Source organism: Passer montanus, unplaced genomic scaffold (assembly GCF_014805655.1).
Source record: "Passer montanus isolate IOZ18808 unplaced genomic scaffold, ASM1480565v1 scaffold113, whole genome shotgun sequence".
Taxonomy (NCBI): Eukaryota; Metazoa; Chordata; class Aves; order Passeriformes; family Passeridae; genus Passer; species Passer montanus.
This window is the reverse complement of record NW_024357947.1, coordinates 638,384-646,814: the sequence shown is the minus strand read 5'-3', so window position 1 is coordinate 646,814 and position 8,431 is coordinate 638,384. Positions and strand designations below refer to the sequence as shown.

Here is an 8,431-nt window from a genome sequence, read left to right as displayed (position 1 = left end):
AATCCAGCCCTCTTCACAGAATTAATTTGATCTGTCTGGTTTGGAGCATGTACTGCTGGTTACCCGTGCTCCCTGTGTGCTTTTATTTCTTGAAAATGCAGCTTGCTCTGTTTTTCTGGCATCTTGGCTGCCTACTGAATGGGGGTAAGAGCACAGACTGAATGGCAATCTACTGACAATCACTGTTGCCAAACCAGAGCTGTGTTCGTGTGGGATGCAAACAACAGCCACTCATCCTTCAATTTCTGAACACTAAAATGACAGGTAGCTCTTAGAGAAGTTTCACTTCTAAATTATTAAGTAAAAGAGAAAGAGAGAAAAAAAAAAGACTAAGAAATTAGAGACACTTACTGAATTACTCCAGTGAACAATATTGATTGACAAATCCAGTCCTAAAAATCAGAATTAAAATTAACTGCACTTACCGCATCAGTCAGTCACATTGCAGAGTTTGAAAGTCTGGCATGAAGGATGAACAAATGCTGTGAAATAAAACCCAAATGCAATTACACTGTAAAAAATATTTGCCAGTTATATTTTATACAGGAGTAACACATCCTCACAAGTTTGAAAACTTTGCGTTACCCAGCGGGAGTGAGTAATTGCTTATCTTGAAACTTTGTCAAAAAGTTCTAATGCAAGGGGTTTAGCTATCAATCAAAATCAAATTAAAAGGTTTTACGGCAAATGAATCAAAGCAATACAATTTTATTTTTCTGATGAGATTTATTTACATAGTGAGATTAAAAATGTCTCAGATTTATGCACCCTCTAAGAACATGAATTTCCCAGATTTGAAACCTTTAATGCAATAACCTTTACCCTGCTTTGAGATAAGCCTGTGTCAGCATTTATAAAGTAAGGTCTTTCTAGCTGTTTGGTCCAGTATAATAAACCACTTCCTTCTCCTGTGCTAAATGATAACTTTTATTCCTTTAAGGCCCCTTCCCTTTAATTCAGCATTTCCATTCCATTTTCCTCCTCTACCTCCAGCTCTAGAGAAATTCCAGGAAACTTTCCCAAGAGATTCCTCTAAGATAAACAAGAATATATCTCTAGAAACACTTGGAGGGCTAAAATGCCTGTCTGTAGTAAAATCAGTGGTAGCACTGCCCAGGACTACACAGGAGACTCAAAAGATCCACAGCTTTACTCTGCTGCTGGACCATGGGGTGCCTGCTTTCCAAGAAGAGTGCTGTACCAAAGGACAAATTTGTGGTGCTCCTACACACATGGAGGAGCAAATGCACAGAGAAGCACATTTTCTTTGCTGGTTTCTGTCATCAAGACCATCTTTGTGGATTTTATTGCTGAACATATCAAAATATCAATCCTAAATAACCATCTCATTTACTGCCTACCTTTCAATTAACTTCATTTTTTCCAGACTTTGGCCCAAAAACATTGTCAGTTTTCCCTTAAGAATAGCCATGGAAGTTTTATTTCTTGCAAGCTTTCAAAGACTCATATTTGTTGCTCTTTCTTCTTCTTTTTATAAAGTGCATTACTGATAAGACACAAAGAGACCAAATACAGTTATGTTAGAGTAATACAGAAAAGACTCATATGATATTTTCCACAAATTTTTAAAAGTGTACAGTTACCCAGGACTGGGAAGCTGCTGAGCTGGGCTCAGTGTTCTTCTACAAATAAAATGGGTGCCCAAGACACAGAATCAGCAGGTTATTCTTCATGGTGCATCTTAAGCACTGTGGCAGTTTCCCTGTGAAAACCTGAGAGGAGGAATTATGGTCAGGGCAGTGAAGGGACATGCTCAGTTAGTTAACAAACAAGGCACACTTTCTTCGTTAGGCCATGCCACACATGGATACCTGCTTCCTGCATCTCCATAATCACAGTGACAAGGAGCAGGACTTCTTCTGCTTGCTATGAGGCTTTCTGGATCACTGGAGATGATTTTCAGAGCCTTGCTGCATAGATTCTGCCAATTTGTGTTCAGGCTCTTCTACAGGCTAGAACAATCAGCTGAACAAGCACCTGGCATAGAAGATGAGTCCGAGTGCCCAGGCTGCACAGCACCCATGGCAAAGTGCAAATAATCAATACCCACATTCGCCATAATTTACCATTGCACTAAACAAGCAAATCAAGTAACCAACACAGCTGACCTAACGGTGGCCAGGAAAGAGCTGTGCTTGTTAAAAACTTGTCAGAGGATTATTCTATGATCCTTTGCTTAATCTTCTTGCTCATCCCAGTTTGTTTTCTCTCACACAAATCAAGTTCTTGTGACATCCAAAGAAATAAAGAGGAGCTGTGTAAGACAGGTGCTCGATTACAGCCTCAGGCAGCATGCAGCTGCCCAGGTAGGACATGGCATTTGGGCCATGTCCTGATCCTTTTGCCCCTTTTCATCCAGAGCAGAGGGAATAGCAGGGACAGCCAGCAGCAGCACGGGCTCTCAGGTGCTGTTTTCCTCTGCACTTCCAATGTCATGGCCCTGGGCTCGTTCAGAACTGATGAGCTGTGCACAAATGTCACACGTGCCACATATGCCGTGCAAATCTGCTGCTCTTGGGTGGGGACAGAACAGCTCCACCAGCTCAGGACTCTGCATCCAAGGATGAGCAAAAGACTGGTGTTTCCAGTCTATCCTGGATTTCGAAAGTGCTGGTGAGCTGTCCTTGGCACACCACACTTTACAGGTATTTTGGGGGAACCTGTGTATGAAACAATGGGTCTGATGAAGGCACAAGCTCTTCTGCCACAGGTGAGGGGAGACAGGGTGTGGCAATACTCTGAGATAAAAAAAAATATATATATAAATAGCCTACTTAGCAATAAAGGTTGACCACTACAGTCCAAATAATTCAATTTAAAATACTGCAAATCTACTCCTGCAGCATATAATATCATCATGAGTGCGTCTGTTCTAACCCACTGATGACCTCAGGGAGTTTCCAAGAATATTACTTCTATTTTCTGTCCTTTCATCCCTAATGTATACAGGCAGACTTAGCTCTGTCTGCAACAAGAGAAGCCATTATATCTTAAGAAAAAAAATGACCACTCCCATTATCTGAATGCCAAATTTCATATATTCAGTTTACCAATATTCCACACCAGCCTTTCAGGTCAGTGAAATGAGATGGGCTCAGATCTCTAAAATCACCAGGATAGAAGCAACATTTTTGTCAACTGACACATGAAACTATAGCAAGAAAAACACAGCTGACATGCTAAAATATGAAAAACTGCCATTATATTTAAGGTGTTTCTAAGAAAGAATATTACATTTATTCTTGTGAATAAATTCAGAGATTTACTATACATCAGACATTAGTCTTTATTTTTCTGAATAAAATAAATATAGCAGGAGTATAAGATTATGACTTCACTATTATTTTGTAAAAGCATTTAATTTAAACAAAGATGCCTATTCACCTGATGTCATAAAATCTAAAACTGAACCATCAAATTATTGTACAGCACGAGCACATTGTACATGAAGACAACATAGGTAGACTTTCATGTGAAACTGCTGGGTTTTATCACTGTTTAATGATTTGTTGCACTATTTATAGGATAAACAATAAATCTAACATGATTCATCATATTAACCAATAAATCATGAGACAAATCATTAGGCAGAGTGATAAAATCAAGTGTTTTAGAAATAAGTTAATCTATGATGCCAATGCCTAATCTAAATAGTTGCTTAAAACCCTATTTACTAATCATTTTTACATAAAGAAAGACTGATGATTATGTAGATTAAATGTGTACTTATTCCTATAATCACATGTTCTGTGCTGGTCTGTTTAGAAAGGAAAAAAAAGATTAAAAACATCCACTGAAAAAAAGTAGCATCATTTTGGTTGTATTTGTATATTTATGAAGAGCTTTCTGCACCACTTTTGAGTCTGCCTTTAATTTTGGTGAAGAAATGGTTAATTAAAGCATGCTGCAAGGTTGCTGGATAGATATTCTCTTCAGCTCTGAATTCCATAATATCCTAATTAACAATTTCATTATGATGTGATGGCTGGTTCTAATGCTTCTTCATTCTTCAGCCTGAATATAACCCTGTAGACTTTCTCATTTGTGACAACTGTGTTTATAGCTTCTCTACCCATAGAGCTTCGTGGCACTTTGAATTATGCTCAAGAGTATATGGGCATCACGTCACATTTGTGTGCCTGATATCATACATGACTCGCTGCGCTCCAGCCAGGGTCCTTAATGTACATTCTACAGATGGACTACCCTCTGAATGCTTAGCCAGATATTAAGTTAAATCTTTTTGGAGTCAAGCTTGTTTCACATCAGTTATACAAACATATTGGTTCCTTTAAAAGGACAAATGCACCGAGAATAAGACAGGGAATCTAGGTCGGAAATCCAGGAAAATCATTTTGAATTTCAGTTTAGCCTTTAAATTTGAAAATCTCTTCTGTGGGAATTATTGTTATCTGCAGAGGGGTTTTTTTCATTTACTTAATCCCAAGGAGAAGTAGCTGAGCAATATTTATCAAGAAGTAGATAAGCAACATAGTTGGCTTAACATGAAAGAAACAAACAGCAAGGCAACCCCCTTCCCTCTCACTTTCTATTTTGTATTAAAATGCAGTATGCCTGAAAATATAGTGACAAACCAACATGATATTTTATAGTTAAGGATTTTTCCTAAAAAAATTTTTTTTTTTTTTCCGAAGTTAACATTTGCTTGCCACTGCTGTTTATCTATCTAGTTATCACATTGGGACTATGTCATACCTACTGTACCTTTCAGTAAGGCCAATCTTGAGAGCAAGGTATTTTCTTCTCACTGAAAGAATACGTATGAGTAAAAAAACCACAGCATCAGTAGTTAGAGCAGTGACCAACTGTTTACTTGTCACACAGAGTCGAGGAACAAACCCCTCCAGCTCACCAAGCACACTGGGGAAGGGAAAGGAGGGGAAGAGGAGGGGCAGGCCTGGCCCTGGGAGAGGGGGGCTGTGTCACAGAGGCTGAAGGGAGCAGAGGGGATACTGCTGGATTTGTTGTTTTCTCACTTTTTATCTCAATCCATACAGCATGTTTTGCAGAAATGTCTGAGACACGACTGGAGAAGTGAGAGCAATTTGATGCTTTGAGCAGTATAGGTGGGGATGGTTTGTTTGTATCTTTGTTTGGTTTATAATGTGCAGACTCTCCATACATAGAAAAAATCTAACAGCAGCACTCCAGAATCATATGCCTGCAGTCCCTTGTTATTATTTTAGAACCTGCTTATCTTTGGCTTCACTTTTTTTCTGATGACATTTAAGGTCAGATTTTTAAAGGCACTTAGATGCCTCATTTTATAGAAATCAATGGGAGCTGGGTGCTTAAACACCTTTGAAGAACTAGCCCTTTAATGTTTATTAACAATGCCTCCGATGAGGGCACATCCCAGAAAACATAATAATTGCCTTTCTTTATTAACTGTGGTGTGTCAAGATAAGATAGAATCAAGTCCTCAGACTCATCTCCTCTCAATGATTTCCTAAATGAGATCAGTTCCCACTTACATCCTGAATGACCAAGGGTGACTAAATCAGAGCAATGAAGTATGCTTACGTCCTTGAAACTCAAATCATCTTGCAGACACTTCTCCCAGTGTTGCTGATTCACATATTATCAAGTTTTAAAATGTTTGTTGTTTTCCTCCAACATTCAGCTGTTACCATTTTAACTTCATGATAATATCCCCTTTTTCTCTTTAGGTAAAAATGAGACTTTTATTTTCCCTTAGGAGCTTAGATTCTCACATGTGAACAATGGAACAAAAGATAAAACAGACTTATTTCTTTGTATTTTTGTCCTCATAATTTTAGTCTGGTGGACTCGCATATCCATTGTTCATCAATGCAAGGCACAAAGCAGAAGGATCTCCAAGTCAGCCACAAAGATACATCTCACATCTTTGGACAGGAAAATTAAAGTCAGGAACAAAGCATTTCTAAGAGAGCTTTTTGGATGACTGGTAAGGGATAAGTAGAGAAGAGAAGGGGAGGGGAGAGACTCTTTTCCTGACAGATCTTCCTCTTTTAAACCACTAGAATGAGCTTTGGATGAAGCCCTGAGCTGAGCTTCCTAAGGCTCAAGCAAGGACATTCCAGCATTTCCCCTTGTTCCTCTAAAGGCAGACCTCCATCAGAGCTCATTTCTACCTTCTGCTTAGCTATGGGCACCCCTGGAGACCATTCCTGGTGGGAACCTTCCTCCAATTTTGTATCCTACAAGCACAGCAGTCACATATTCCCCATAGAAAATCTCTCCTGAGGGTTAGGTACCTCGTGTACCAGCCAAGAGATGCCCAAGCTTTCATGAGGCAGTCACACCTATGTCTTTAAAGTAATTCAAATCTATTTTTGGTGCTGTGATTCTCTTTTTCACTGCTGTCTCTTTATTTTTCTCTTCCTGTTTAATCCCCCCATAGTGAGAGACCAGCTGATCAGCACTCTGGGCAGTGAGCAGGGTGTGTTAGTGCACCATGGGATGTATTTAAAGCCTCTGCCAGAATGGTGAAAGGTTTGAGTTCAAGCTTAACTGCAAGAGACCCTCCCAGCTTCTCACACCTTTTCCCTCTAATCACCAAAACAACAGCAACAAAACCACACCAACGAACCCACACACACATTTCAGGAGTTCTTTGTGTTTGTTTTTCACCTAATTTTCTTTTCTCTTTGTCGATCATCAGGTGATTTCTTGGAAGTCTTAGCCTGCACCTGAGATACCTGAAACATATTTTTTTAATCTGTCCATAACTGCTGGGGATTTTTTTAAAAAATATGTCCAGAACTGTTAGGGAGAAGCCTGGCTTTATGCTGTGTTTCTGCAGAAGCAGGCGACTCCTGGCCACACCACCTCTCCAGGGTAACTGCTTCTAAAGCCTGCTAAATCAATGTTAACACTCTGCTGTTTAATAACAGCATAAAGCACAGCCCTTGCATGGATTTAATTAGAGCCATGCAATCGACACAGTGTGCACAGAACAGTGTTGCATTGAAAGAAAGCCACTCACTAGCTCAATAAATTCAAGACTGACTGGACAGGCACTTCTTAAAAATTAAATTTTTGAGGTATTATGATCAGCGAAACTGCCCCAACAGTCATTCACAGATAAAATTGTAATATTTCAAGTACCTCCCCTACCTACAACATCTGTTGATGTCAATAGACACCCTGTGTCCATTTATATGCAGGGCCAGGGCTGTTTCATACATCAGCACTGATATGCTTTCTCCTATCACTAGTCAACCCAGATGTTTTCAAAGTGATAATCAGGTCATGTGCAAACTGCATGGCTAAAAAACTGAGTAGTGAAACTGTATTTCTGTAAGTTTTCTGTATATCTGCATTTTAGAGTCAGGATTTAAGAGGCTCCTATGTAAGACATTCAAAATTCTTTCTAAAGTAGTACTGCAAAATCATTTTACAGTGAATTACTTTTTAAAACATATTTTAAACAGAAACACATCACCATATTTTCTGTGGGCTTGGAAGCTTATGTTAAGTTTCCAAATAAGTCAATTCTATAAAGATAACATCTTTTCTTTAAAAAAAAAAAGTGTTGCAAGCTAATACTGCACATAACAAATAAGCTTTAATTAAAATTTAAATTGAAATCTGTATTGGCTAATCACTCCTGAATAGGAAATATTTTAAGACAACGTTTTCAAAAGCTCTCTGGTCAAATGTTTTGGTGCTCAGTACCTATAATTAGGGTAAAAATGTCAAATTTTTCTGTTCACCAAAGTCTAAGTGAGATTTACTAAAGTGCTTGATGTCCATCTGTTCCTACTGTGACATTTACAGCTGAATTGCTGCACAAGCCCAGCACCCAAAATGCTGAAGTCCTCTGGGAAGCTGGATGTGTTTTGACAAGCAGCATCTGAGCCCAGGTAGAATCTCTGCTGGTTTAAAATCTAGTTCCAGCTGCAGAGGCTGGGCTATGCTGCAAATCTGTCCTGTAACCATTAGCATCACAGTGCCATGTGCCTTTTCTTTCACACAGCTTTTCTGAGGGCTGTTGGAGTGCACGTAATAACTTGCATTAGTATAAAAATTGCTTTTTTTTTTTCACACACAACGAATTTCCTGATTACCTAGTTACATATGCAAGTGTCCTACACACAGAGACATTCAAATCACTTAGGCCACAGGTGAAAATCAGCTCCAGATGAGGAGTGAGTGAAACCCCCCCCGAGAGATCAGTGTCCAGTTGGATTTGCTGACCCATGAGCCTGTTCATTACTGATGGAGGTAAATAGCTGTAAGATTATTAACAGTGAGACCTCAGGCAGTCATAAAGCTCTGCTAAGGTGATTTGAGATATCACCCTATACTTTTAACTCATTATAAATAAATCAATAAAAGCCAAAGTAAGCAAAGTGAATACATATCATATTTAAATCTAATTATAGGTTGGTTTTGTACAGAT

General features: G+C 38.9%; 1 long non-coding RNA gene across 1 annotated transcript in view; it reads right to left on the bottom strand.

The window, feature by feature from the left end:
• Positions 1-368: 368 nt before the first annotated feature.
• The window catches only part of LOC120496249, a 25,335-nt gene continuing 17,272 nt past the window's right edge, over positions 369-8,431 (bottom strand). The window contains exons 3-4 of the long non-coding RNA XR_005626264.1: positions 1,362-1,507; positions 369-482 (exon numbers count right to left, since the gene is read on the bottom strand). This is a non-coding gene — a long non-coding RNA (uncharacterized LOC120496249). The remainder of the gene's footprint in view (positions 483-1,361; positions 1,508-8,431) is intronic.